Genomic DNA, 14,736 nt, shown 5'->3' on the forward strand with positions numbered 1-14,736 from the left:
AAAAGGGATGGGTGACAGTTCCTACATCTTCATCTCCATCTGTTTCTTTGACTTTCCCTTTTAATCAAACTTTGAACAGCAGTGTAGAATTACTGCTATCAGCAGTGGGACTTCCAAAACACACTTTTGTCCTGGATGTCACTAAGATTTGTAACTCAACTTTTACTGTCACAGTTAAAAGAAGTGATTTTCCATCAGGCTGGAACAATACATTTCCTTTACAGTATGAAGTGTTTTCCGGTAAATTGGCAAGATGATTTTTGTGCATGTCTAAAAATTAATTTTCTGTTTTTCCATTACAGAACCCAAAGCACTTGTAAACAAGCCGACTACATCTGGACCAGTTCCTGTTCAACGTATGTTGTTTTTTGTCTTTCTTTTCCAATCTGTATTTTTTGAAATATGTTCTGATTTTTATGTGATGTTTTTGTGTCTAGCTTTGCAAACTGGACTGGTTACTGTCCCAACAAGTTCAAAACCAACAATGACTTTGACCTTCCCATTTACACATTCATTAAATGGCAGTGTAACAGTGCTGGCTACTGCCCTAGGAAAGGCAGGACATAGTTTCAATGTAGATGTGACAAAAGTATGTGATGGAAATTTTACTGTAAAAATCCAGCGAACTGATGTGTTATCTGGATGGAATTCATCTTTTCCATTGAAGTTTGAAGTAACACCAAGTATGATGATTATCTTAAATAATAATTGATAAATAAACAGAAAATAAATTTATTTAACATTTTGATTAAGGTCCAAAAGCACTTGTCAACAAACCGGGTACTGCTGGACCAAGCTCTGCAATACGTAAGGATTTTTTTATTAGTCATGCCGGGTGTTTACATCTGTTGCAAATTTATTTGTTTTTAGCATTACAAGATGGAATAGTGACAGTTCCAAAAAGTTCTTCCCCGTCAATCACTTTGACCTTCCCCTTCACACATGCTTTGAATGGCAGTGTTACATTGTCGGCAACTGCACTGGGAATGCCTGGACACAGTTTTCATGTGGTTGTCACAAAAATATGTGATGGTAATTTTACTGTAAACATTAAAAGAACTGACATGTCTTCCGGATGGAACAGCTCTTTTCCTCTAAAGTTTGAAGTGACACCAGGTAGTATTTATGTGCTAAATGCATTGTGTGTTTATTATTAATCATTTGAAATTTGCTTTAGAACCTAAGTCGCTAGCCAACAGCACAGCAGGTTCAGGAACAAATGTCAAAATTCGTAAGAAAAACTTCTGATAATTTTTCTGTTACTTTTAATATAACTTCTGTATTATGTATTTGATAATTTACATTTCAGCATTGCAAAAGGGATGGGTGACAGTTCCTACATCTTCATCTCCATCTGTTTCTTTGACTTTCCCTTTTAATCAAACTTTGAACAGCAGTGTAGAATTACTGCTATCAGCAGTGGGACTTCCAAAACACACTTTTGTCCTGGATGTCACTAAGATTTGTAACTCAACTTTTACTGTCACAGTTAAAAGAAGTGATTTTCCATCAGGCTGGAACAATACATTTCCTTTACAGTATGAAGTGTTTTCCGGTAAATTGGCAAGATGATTTTTGTGCATGTCTAAAAATTAATTTTCTGTTTTTCCATTACAGAACCCAAAGCACTTGTAAACAAGCCGACTACATCTGGACCAGTTCCTGTTCAACGTATGTTGTTTTTTGTCTTTCTTTTCCAATCTGTATTTTTTGAAATATGTTCTGATTTTTATGTGATGTTTTTGTGTCTAGCTTTGCAAACTGGACTGGTTACTGTCCCAACAAGTTCAAAACCAACAATGACTTTGACCTTCCCATTTACACATTCATTAAATGGCAGTGTAACAGTGCTGGCTACTGCCCTAGGAAAGGCAGGACATAGTTTCAATGTAGATGTGACAAAAGTATGTGATGGAAATTTTACTGTAAAAATCCAGCGAACTGATGTGTTATCTGGATGGAATTCATCTTTTCCATTGAAGTTTGAAGTAACACCAAGTATGATGATTATCTTAAATAATAATTGATAAATAAACAGAAAATAAATTTATTTAACATTTTGATTAAGGTCCAAAAGCACTTGTCAACAAACCGGGTACTGCTGGACCAAGCTCTGCAATACGTAAGGATTTTTTTATTAGTCATGCCGGGTGTTTACATCTGTTGCAAATTTATTTGTTTTTAGCATTACAAGATGGAATAGTGACAGTTCCAAAAAGTTCTTCCCCGTCAATCACTTTGACCTTCCCCTTCACACATGCTTTGAATGGCAGTGTTACATTGTCGGCAACTGCACTGGGAATGCCTGGACACAGTTTTCATGTGGTTGTCACAAAATTATGTGATGGTAATTTTACTGTAAACATTAAAAGAACTGACATGTCTTCCGGATGGAACAGCTCTTTTCCTCTAAAGTTTGAAGTGACACCAGGTAGTATTTATGTGCTAAATGCATTGTGTGTTTATTATTAATCATTTGAAATTTGTTTTAGAACCTAAGTCGCTAGCCAACAGCACAGCAGGTTCAGGAACAAATGCCAAAATTCGTAAGAAAAACTTCTGATAATTTTTCTGTTACTTTTAATATAACTTCTGTATTATGTATTTGATAATTTACATTTCAGCATTGCAAAAGGGATGGGTGACAGTTCCTACATCTTCATTTCCATCTGTTTCTTTGACTTTCCCTTTTAATCAAACTTTGAACAGCAGTGTAGAATTACTGCTATCAGCAGTGGGACTTCCAAAACACACTTTTGTCCTGGATGTCACTAAGATTTGTAACTCAACTTTTACTGTCACAGTTAAAAGAAGTGATTTTCCATCAGGCTGGAACAATACATTTCCTTTACAGTATGAAGTGTTTTCCGGTAAATTGGCAAGATGATTTTTGTGCATGTCTAAAAATTAATTTTCTGTTTTTCCATTACAGAACCCAAAGCACTTGTTAACAAGCCGACTACATCTGGACCAGTTCCTGTTCAACGTATGTTGTTTTTTGTCTTTCTTTTCCAATCTGTATTTTTTGAAATATGTTCTGATTTTTATGTGATGTTTTTGTGTCTAGCTTTGCAAACTGGACTGGTTACTGTCCCAACAAGTTCAAAACCAACAATGACTTTGACCTTCCCATTTACACATTCATTAAATGGCAGTGTAACAGTGCTGGCTACTGCCCTAGGAAAGGCAGGACATAGTTTCAATGTAGATGTGACAAAAGTATGTGATGGAAATTTTACTGTAAAAATCCAGCGAACTGATGTGTTATCTGGATGGAATTCATCTTTTCCATTGAAGTTTGAAGTAACACCAAGTATGATGATTATCTTAAATAATAATTGATAAATAAACAGAAAATAAATTTATTTAACATTTTGATTAAGGTCCAAAAGCACTTGTCAACAAACCGGGTACTGCTGGACCAAGCTCTGCAATACGTAAGGATTTTTTTATTAGTCATGCCGGGTGTTTACATCTGTTGCAAATTTATTTGTTTTTAGCATTACAAGATGGAATAGTGACAGTTCCAAAAAGTTCTTCCCCGTCAATCACTTTGACCTTCCCCTTCACACATGCTTTGAATGACAGTGTTACATTGTCGGCAACTGCACTGGGAATGCCTGGACACAGTTTTCATGTGGTTGTCACAAAAATATGTGATGGTAATTTTACTGTAAACATTAAAAGAACTGACATGTCTTCCGGATGGAACAGCTCTTTTCCTCTAAAGTTTGAAGTGACACCAGGTAGTATTTATGTGCTAAATGCATTGTGTGTTTATTATTAATCATTTGAAATTTGTTTTAGAACCTAAGTCGCTAGCCAACAGCACAGCAGGTTCAGGAACAAATGCCAAAATTCGTAAGAAAAACTTCTGATAATTTTTCTGTTACTTTTAATATAACTTCTGTATTATGTATTTGATAATTTACATTTCAGCATTGCAAAAGGGATGGGTGACAGTTCCTACATCTTCATCTCCATCTGTTTCTTTGACTTTCCCTTTTAATCAAACTTTGAACAGCAGTGTAGAATTACTGCTATCAGCAGTGGGACTTCCAAAACACACTTTTGTCCTGGATGTCACTAAGATTTGTAACTCAACTTTTACTGTCACAGTTAAAAGAAGTGATTTTCCATCAGGCTGGAACAATACATTTCCTTTACAGTATGAAGTGTTTTCCGGTAAATTGGCAAGATGATTTTTGTGCATGTCTAAAAATTAATTTTCTGTTTTTCCATTACAGAACCCAAAGCACTTGTAAACAAGCCGACTACATCTGGACCAGTTCCTGTTCAACGTATGTTGTTTTTTGTCTTTCTTTTCCAATCTGTATTTTTTGAAATATGTTCTGATTTTTATGTGATGTTTTTGTGTCTAGCTTTGCAAACTGGACTGGTTACTGTCCCAACAAGTTCAAAACCAACAATGACTTTGACCTTCCCATTTACACATTCATTAAATGGCAGTGTAACAGTGCTGGCTACTGCCCTAGGAAAGGCAGGACATAGTTTCAATGTAGATGTGACAAAAGTATGTGATGGAAATTTTACTGTAAAAATCCAGCGAACTGATGTGTTATCTGGATGGAATTCATCTTTTCCATTGAAGTTTGAAGTAACACCAAGTATGATGATTATCTTAAATAATAATTGATAAATAAACAGAAAATAAATTTATTTAACATTTTGATTAAGGTCCAAAAGCACTTGTCAACAAACCGGGTACTGCTGGACCAAGCTCTGCAATACGTAAGGATTTTTTTATTAGTCATGCCGGGTGTTTACATCTGTTGCAAATTTATTTGTTTTTAGCATTACAAGATGGAATAGTGACAGTTCCAAAAAGTTCTTCCCCGTCAATCACTTTGACCTTTCCCTTCACACATGCTTTGAATGGCAGTGTTACATTGTCGGCAACTGCACTGGGAATGCCTGGACACAGTTTTCATGTGGTTGTCACAAAAATATGTGATGGTAATTTTACTGTAAACATTAAAAGAACTGACATGTCTTCCGGATGGAACAGCTCTTTTCCTCTAAAGTTTGAAGTGACACCAGGTAGTATTTATGTGCTAAATGCATTGTGTGTTTATTATTAATCATTTGAAATTTGCTTTAGAACCTAAGTCGCTAGCCAACAGCACAGCAGGTTCAGGAACAAATGTCAAAATTCGTAAGAAAAACTTCTGATAATTTTTCTGTTACTTTTAATATAACTTCTGTATTATGTATTTGATAATTTACATTTCAGCATTGCAAAAGGGATGGGTGACAGTTCCTACATCTTCATCTCCATCTGTTTCTTTGACTTTCCCTTTTAATCAAACTTTGAACAGCAGTGTAGAATTACTGCTATCAGCAGTGGGACTTCCAAAACACACTTTTGTCCTGGATGTCACTAAGATTTGTAACTCAACTTTTACTGTCACAGTTAAAAGAAGTGATTTTCCATCAGGCTGGAACAATACATTTCCTTTACAGTATGAAGTGTTTTCCGGTAAATTGGCAAGATGATTTTTGTGCATGTCTAAAAATTAATTTTCTGTTTTTCCATTACAGAACCCAAAGCACTTGTAAACAAGCCGACTACATCTGGACCAGTTCCTGTTCAACGTATGTTGTTTTTTGTCTTTCTTTTCCAATCTGTATTTTTTGAAATATGTTCTGATTTTTATGTGATGTTTTTGTGTCTAGCTTTGCAAACTGGACTGGTTACTGTCCCAACAAGTTCAAAACCAACAATGACTTTGACCTTCCCATTTACACATTCATTAAATGGCAGTGTAACAGTGCTGGCTACTGCCCTAGGAAAGGCAGGACATAGTTTCAATGTAGATGTGACAAAAGTATGTGATGGAAATTTTACTGTAAAAATCCAGCGAACTGATGTGTTATCTGGATGGAATTCATCTTTTCCATTGAAGTTTGAAGTAACACCAAGTATGATGATTATCTTAAATAATAATTGATAAATAAACAGAAAATAAATTTATTTAACATTTTGATTAAGGTCCAAAAGCACTTGTCAACAAACCGGGTACTGCTGGACCAAGCTCTGCAATACGTAAGGATTTTTTTATTAGTCATGCCGGGTGTTTACATCTGTTGCAAATTTATTTGTTTTTAGCATTACAAGATGGAATAGTGACAGTTCCAAAAAGTTCTTCCCCGTCAATCACTTTGACCTTCCCCTTCACACATGCTTTGAATGGCAGTGTTACATTGTCGGCAACTGCACTGGGAATGCCTGGACACAGTTTTCATGTGGTTGTCACAAAAATATGTGATGGTAATTTTACTGTAAACATTAAAAGAACTGACATGTCTTCCGGATGGAACAGCTCTTTTCCTCTAAAGTTTGAAGTGACACCAGGTAGTATTTATGTGCTAAATGCATTGTGTGTTTATTATTAATCATTTGAAATTTGTTTTAGAACCTAAGTCGCTAGCCAACAGCACAGCAGGTTCAGGAACAAATGCCAAAATTCGTAAGAAAAACTTCTGATAATTTTTCTGTTACTTTTAATATAACTTCTGTATTATGTATTTGATAATTTACATTTCAGCATTGCAAAAGGGATGGGTGACAGTTCCTACATCTTCATCTCCATCTGTTTCTTTGACTTTCCCTTTTAATCAAACTTTGAACAGCAGTGTAGAATTACTGCTATCAGCAGTGGGACTTCCAAAACACACTTTTGTCCTGGATGTCACTAAGATTTGTAACTCAACTTTTACTGTCACAGTTAAAAGAAGTGATTTTCCATCAGGCTGGAACAATACATTTCCTTTACAGTATGAAGTGTTTTCCGGTAAATTGGCAAGATGATTTTTGTGCATGTCTAAAAATTAATTTTCTGTTTTTCCATTACAGAACCCAAAGCACTTGTAAACAAGCCGACTACATCTGGACCAGTTCCTGTTCAACGTATGTTGTTTTTTGTCTTTCTTTTCCAATCTGTATTTTTTGAAATATGTTCTGATTTTTATGTGATGTTTTTGTGTCTAGCTTTGCAAACTGGACTGGTTACTGTCCCAACAAGTTCAAAACCAACAATGACTTTGACCTTCCCATTTACACATTCATTAAATGGCAGTGTAACAGTGCTGGCTACTGCCCTAGGAAAGGCAGGACATAGTTTCAATGTAGATGTGACAAAAGTATGTGATGGAAATTTTACTGTAAAAATCCAGCGAACTGATGTGTTATCTGGATGGAATTCATCTTTTCCATTGAAGTTTGAAGTAACACCAAGTATGATGATTATCTTAAATAATAATTGATAAATAAACAGAAAATAAATTTATTTAACATTTTGATTAAGGTCCAAAAGCACTTGTCAACAAACCGGGTACTGCTGGACCAAGCTCTGCAATACGTAAGGATTTTTTTATTAGTCATGCCGGGTGTTTACATCTGTTGCAAATTTATTTGTTTTTAGCATTACAAGATGGAATAGTGACAGTTCCAAAAAGTTCTTCCCCGTCAATCACTTTGACCTTCCCCTTCACACATGCTTTGAATGGCAGTGTTACATTGTCGGCAACTGCACTGGGAATGCCTGGACACAGTTTTCATGTGGTTGTCACAAATATATGTGATGGTAATTTTACTGTAAACATTAAAAGAACTGACATGTTTTCCGGATGGAACAGCTCTTTTCCTCTAAAGTTTGAAGTGACACCAGGTAGTATTTATGTGCTAAATGCATTGTGTGTTTATTATTAATCATTTGAAATTTGCTTTAGAACCTAAGTCGCTAGCCAACAGCACAGCAGGTTCAGGAACAAATGTCAAAATTCGTAAGAAAAACTTCTGATAATTTTTCTGTTACTTTTAATATAACTTCTGTATTATGTATTTGATAATTTACATTTCAGCATTGCAAAAGGGATGGGTGACAGTTCCTACATCTTCATCTCCATCTGTTTCTTTGACTTTCCCTTTTAATCAAACTTTGAACAGCAGTGTAGAATTACTGCTATCAGCAGTGGGACTTCCAAAACACACTTTTGTCCTGGATGTCACTAAGATTTGTAACTCAACTTTTACTGTCACAGTTAAAAGAAGTGATTTTCCATCAGGCTGGAACAATACATTTCCTTTACAGTATGAAGTGTTTTCCGGTAAATTGGCAAGATGATTTTTGTGCATGTCTAAAAATTAATTTTCTGTTTTTCCATTACAGAACCCAAAGCACTTGTTAACAAGCCGACTACATCTGGACCAGTTCCTGTTCAACGTATGTTGTTTTTTGTCTTTCTTTTCCAATCTGTATTTTTTGAAATATGTTCTGATTTTTATGTGATGTTTTTGTGTCTAGCTTTGCAAACTGGACTGGTTACTGTCCCAACAAGTTCAAAACCAACAATGACTTTGACCTTCCCATTTACACATTCATTAAATGGCAGTGTAACAGTGCTGGCTACTGCCCTAGGAAAGGCAGGACATAGTTTCAATGTAGATGTGACAAAAGTATGTGATGGAAATTTTACTGTAAAAATCCAGCGAACTGATGTGTTATCTGGATGGAATTCATCTTTTCCATTGAAGTTTGAAGTAACACCAAGTATGATGATTATCTTAAATAATAATTGATAAATAAACAGAAAATAAATTTATTTAACATTTTGATTAAGGTCCAAAAGCACTTGTCAACAAACCGGGTACTGCTGGACCAAGCTCTGCAATACGTAAGGATTTTTTTATTAGTCATGCCGGGTGTTTACATCTGTTGCAAATTTATTTGTTTTTAGCATTACAAGATGGAATAGTGACAGTTCCAAAAAGTTCTTCCCCGTCAATCACTTTGACCTTCCCCTTCACACATGCTTTGAATGGCAGTGTTACATTGTCGGCAACTGCACTGGGAATGCCTGGACACAGTTTTCATGTGGTTGTCACAAAAATATGTGATGGTAATTTTACTGTAAACATTAAAAGAACTGACATGTCTTCCGGATGGAACAGCTCTTTTCCTCTAAAGTTTGAAGTGACACCAGGTAGTATTTATGTGCTAAATGCATTGTGTGTTTATTATTAATCATTTGAAATTTGTTTTAGAACCTAAGTCGCTAGCCAACAGCACAGCAGGTTCAGGAACAAATGCCAAAATTCGTAAGAAAAACTTCTGATAATTTTTCTGTTACTTTTAATATAACTTCTGTATTATGTATTTGATAATTTACATTTCAGCATTGCAAAAGGGATGGGTGACAGTTCCTACATCTTCATCTCCATCTGTTTCTTTGACTTTCCCTTTTAATCAAACTTTGAACAGCAGTGTAGAATTACTGCTATCAGCAGTGGGACTTCCAAAACACACTTTTGTCCTGGATGTCACTAAGATTTGTAACTCAACTTTTACTGTCACAGTTAAAAGAAGTGATTTTCCATCAGGCTGGAACAATACATTTCCTTTACAGTATGAAGTGTTTTCCGGTAAATTGGCAAGATGATTTTTGTGCATGTCTAAAAATTAATTTTCTGTTTTTCCATTACAGAACCCAAAGCACTTGTTAACAAGCCGACTACATCTGGACCAGTTCCTGTTCAACGTATGTTGTTTTTTGTCTTTCTTTTCCAATCTGTATTTTTTGAAATATGTTCTGATTTTTATGTGATGTTTTTGTGTCTAGCTTTGCAAACTGGACTGGTTACTGTCCCAACAAGTTCAAAACCAACAATGACTTTGACCTTCCCATTTACACATTCATTAAATGGCAGTGTAACAGTGCTGGCTACTGCCCTAGGAAAGGCAGGACATAGTTTCAATGTAGATGTGACAAAAGTATGTGATGGAAATTTTACTGTAAAAATCCAGCGAACTGATGTGTTATCTGGATGGAATTCATCTTTTCCATTGAAGTTTGAAGTAACACCAAGTATGATGATTATCTTAAATAATAATTGATAAATAAACAGAAAATAAATTTATTTAACATTTTGATTAAGGTCCAAAAGCACTTGTCAACAAACCGGGTACTGCTGGACCAAGCTCTGCAATACGTAAGGATTTTTTTATTAGTCATGCCGGGTGTTTACATCTGTTGCAAATTTATTTGTTTTTAGCATTACAAGATGGAATAGTGACAGTTCCAAAAAGTTCTTCCCCGTCAATCACTTTGACCTTCCCCTTCACACATGCTTTGAATGGCAGTGTTACATTGTCGGCAACTGCACTGGGAATGCCTGGACACAGTTTTCATGTGGTTGTCACAAAAATATGTGATGGTAATTTTACTGTAAACATTAAAAGAACTGACATGTCTTCCGGATGGAACAGCTCTTTTCCTCTAAAGTTTGAAGTGACACCAGGTAGTATTTATGTGCTAAATGCATTGTGTGTTTATTATTAATCATTTGAAATTTGTTTTAGAACCTAAGTCGCTAGCCAACAGCACAGCAGGTTCAGGAACAAATGCCAAAATTCGTAAGAAAAACTTCTGATAATTTTTCTGTTACTTTTAATATAACTTCTGTATTATGTATTTGATAATTTACATTTCAGCATTGCAAAAGGGATGGGTGACAGTTCCTACATCTTCATCTCCATCTGTTTCTTTGACTTTCCCTTTTAATCAAACTTTGAACAGCAGTGTAGAATTACTGCTATCAGCAGTGGGACTTCCAAAACACACTTTTGTCCTGGATGTCACTAAGATTTGTAACTCAACTTTTACTGTCACAGTTAAAAGAAGTGATTTTCCATCAGGCTGGAACAATACATTTCCTTTACAGTATGAAGTGTTTTCCGGTAAATTGGCAAGATGATTTTTGTGCATGTCTAAAAATTAATTTTCTGTTTTTCCATTACAGAACCCAAAGCACTTGTTAACAAGCCGACTACATCGGGACCAGTTCCTGTTCAACGTATGTTGTTTTTTGTCTTTCTTTTCCAATCTGTATTTTTTGAAATATGTTCTGATTTTTATGTGATGTTTTTGTGTCTAGCTTTGCAAACTGGACTGGTTACTGTCCCAACAAGTTCAAAACCAACAATGACTTTGACCTTCCCATTTACACATTCATTAAATGGCAGTGTAACAGTGCTGGCTACTGCCCTAGGAAAGGCAGGACATAGTTTCAATGTAGATGTGACAAAAGTATGTGATGGAAATTTTACTGTAAAAATCCAGCGAACTGATGTGTTATCTGGATGGAATTCATCTTTTCCATTGAAGTTTGAAGTAACACCAAGTATGATGATTATCTTAAATAATAATTGATAAATAAACAGAAAATAAATTTATTTAACATTTTGATTAAGGTCCAAAAGCACTTGTCAACAAACCGGGTACTGCTGGACCAAGCTCTGCAATACGTAAGGATTTTTTTATTAGTCATGCCGGGTGTTTACATTTGTTGCAAATTTATTTGTTTTTAGCATTACAAGATGGAATAGTGACAGTTCCAAAAAGTTCTTCCCCGTCAATCACTTTGACCTTCCCCTTCACACATGCTTTGAATGGCAGTGTTACATTGTCGGCAACTGCACTGGGAATGCCTGGACACAGTTTTCATGTGGTTGTCACAAAAATATGTGATGGTAATTTTACTGTAAACATTAAAAGAACTGACATGTCTTCCGGATGGAACAGCTCTTTTCCTCTAAAGTTTGAAGTGACACCAGGTAGTATTTATGTGCTAAATGCATTGTGTGTTTATTATTAATCATTTGAAATTTGCTTTAGAACCTAAGTCGCTAGCCAACAGCACAGCAGGTTCAGGAACAAATGCCAAAATTCGTAAGAAAAACTTCTGATAATTTTTCTGTTACTTTTAATATAACTTCTGTATTATGTATTTGATAATTTACATTTCAGCATTGCAAAAGGGATGGGTGACAGTTCCTACATCTTCATCTCCATCTGTTTCTTTGACTTTCCCTTTTAATCAAACTTTGAACAGCAGTGTAGAATTACTGCTATCAGCAGTGGGACTTCCAAAACACACTTTTGTCCTGGATGTCACTAAGATTTGTAACTCAACTTTTACTGTCACAGTTAAAAGAAGTGATTTTCCATCAGGCTGGAACAATACATTTCCTTTACAGTATGAAGTGTTTTCCGGTAAATTGGCAAGATGATTTTTGTGCATGTCTAAAAATTAATTTTCTGTTTTTCCATTACAGAACCCAAAGCACTTGTAAACAAGCCGACTACATCTGGACCAGTTCCTGTTCAACGTATGTTGTTTTTTGTCTTTCTTTTCCAATCTGTATTTTTTGAAATATGTTCTGATTTTTATGTGATGTTTTTGTGTCTAGCTTTGCAAACTGGACTGGTTACTGTCCCAACAAGTTCAAAACCAACAATGACTTTGACCTTCCCATTTACACATTCATTAAATGGCAGTGTAACAGTGCTGGCTACTGCCCTAGGAAAGGCAGGACATAGTTTCAATGTAGATGTGACAAAAGTATGTGATGGAAATTTTACTGTAAAAATCCAGCGAACTGATGTGTTATCTGGATGGAATTCATCTTTTCCATTGAAGTTTGAAGTAACACCAAGTATGATGATTATCTTAAATAATAATTGATAAATAAACAGAAAATAAATTTATTTAACATTTTGATTAAGGTCCAAAAGCACTTGTCAACAAACCGGGTACTGCTGGACCAAGCTCTGCAATACGTAAGGATTTTTTTATTAGTCATGCCGGGTGTTTACATCTGTTGCAAATTTATTTGTTTTTAGCATTACAAGATGGAATAGTGACAGTTCCAAAAAGTTCTTCCCCGTCAATCACTTTGACCTTCCCCTTCACACATGCTTTGAATGGCAGTGTTACATTGTCGGCAACTGCACTGGGAATGCCTGGACACAGTTTTCATGTGGTTGTCACAAAAATATGTGATGGTAATTTTACTGTAAACATTAAAAGAACTGACATGTCTTCCGGATGGAACAGCTCTTTTCCTCTAAAGTTTGAAGTGACACCAGGTAGTATTTATGTGCTAAATGCATTGTGTGTTTATTATTAATCATTTGAAATTTGCTTTAGAACCTAAGTCGCTAGCCAACAGCACAGCAGGTTCAGGAACAAATGCCAAAATTCGTAAGAAAAACTTCTGATAATTTTTCTGTTACTTTTAATATAACTTCTGTATTATGTATTTGATAATTTACATTTCAGCATTGCAAAAGGGATGGGTGACAGTTCCTACATCTTCATCTCCATCTGTTTCTTTGACTTTCCCTTTTAATCAAACTTTGAACAGCAGTGTAGAATTACTGCTATCAGCAGTGGGACTTCCAAAACACACTTTTGTCCTGGATGTCACTAAGATTTGTAACTCAACTTTTACTGTCACAGTTAAAAGAAGTGATTTTCCATCAGGCTGGAACAATACATTTCCTTTACAGTATGAAGTGTTTTCCGGTAAATTGGCAAGATGATTTTTGTGCATGTCTAAAAATTAATTTTCTGTTTTTCCATTACAGAACCCAAAGCACTTGTTAACAAGCCGACTACATCTGGACCAGTTCCTGTTCAACGTATGTTGTTTTTTGTCTTTCTTTTCCAATCTGTATTTTTTGAAATATGTTCTGATTTTTATGTGATGTTTTTGTGTCTAGCTTTGCAAACTGGACTGGTTACTGTCCCAACAAGTTCAAAACCAACAATGACTTTGACCTTCCCATTTACACATTCATTAAATGGCAGTGTAACAGTGCTGGCTACTGCCCTAGGAAAGGCAGGACATAGTTTCAATGTAGATGTGACAAAAGTATGTGATGGAAATTTTACTGTAAAAATCCAGCGAACTGATGTGTTATCTGGATGGAATTCATCTTTTCCATTGAAGTTTGAAGTAACACCAAGTATGATGATTATCTTAAATAATAATTGATAAATAAACAGAAAATAAATTTATTTAACATTTTGATTAAGGTCCAAAAGCACTTGTCAACAAACCGGGTACTGCTGGACCAAGCTCTGCAATACGTAAGGATTTTTTTATTAGTCATGCCGGGTGTTTACATCTGTTGCAAATTTATTTGTTTTTAGCATTACAAGATGGAATAGTGACAGTTCCAAAAAGTTCTTCCCCGTCAATCACTTTGACCTTCCCCTTCACACATGCTTTGAATGGCAGTGTTACATTGTCGGCAACTGCACTGGGAATGCCTGGACACAGTTTTCATGTGGTTGTCACAAAAATATGTGATGGTAATTTTACTGTAAACATTAAAAGAACTGACATGTCTTCCGGATGGAACAGCTCTTTTCCTCTAAAGTTTGAAGTGACACCAGGTAGTATTTATGTGCTAAATGCATTGTGTGTTTATTATTAATCATTTGAAATTTGTTTTAGAACCTAAGTCGCTAGCCAACAGCACAGCAGGTTCAGGAACAAATGCCAAAATTCGTAAGAAAAACTTCTGATAATTTTTCTGTTACTTTTAATATAACTTCTGTATTATGTATTTGATAATTTACATTTCAGCATTGCAAAAGGGATGGGTGACAGTTCCTACATCTTCATCTCCATCTGTTTCTTTGACTTTCCCTTTTAATCAAACTTTGAACAGCAGTGTAGAATTACTGCTATCAGCAGTGGGACTTCCAAAACACACTTTTGTCCTGGATGTCACTAAGATTTGTAACTCAACTTTTACTGTCACAGTTAAAAGAAGTGATTTTCCATCAGGCTGGAACAATACATTTCCTTTACAGTATGAAGTGTTTTCCGGTAAATTGGCAAGATGATTTTTGTGCATGTC

The sequence above is a fragment of the Ascidia mentula genome, chromosome 7 (genome assembly GCF_947561715.1).
Source record: "Ascidia mentula chromosome 7, kaAscMent1.1, whole genome shotgun sequence".
Lineage (NCBI taxonomy): Eukaryota > Metazoa > Chordata > Ascidiacea > Phlebobranchia > Ascidiidae > Ascidia > Ascidia mentula.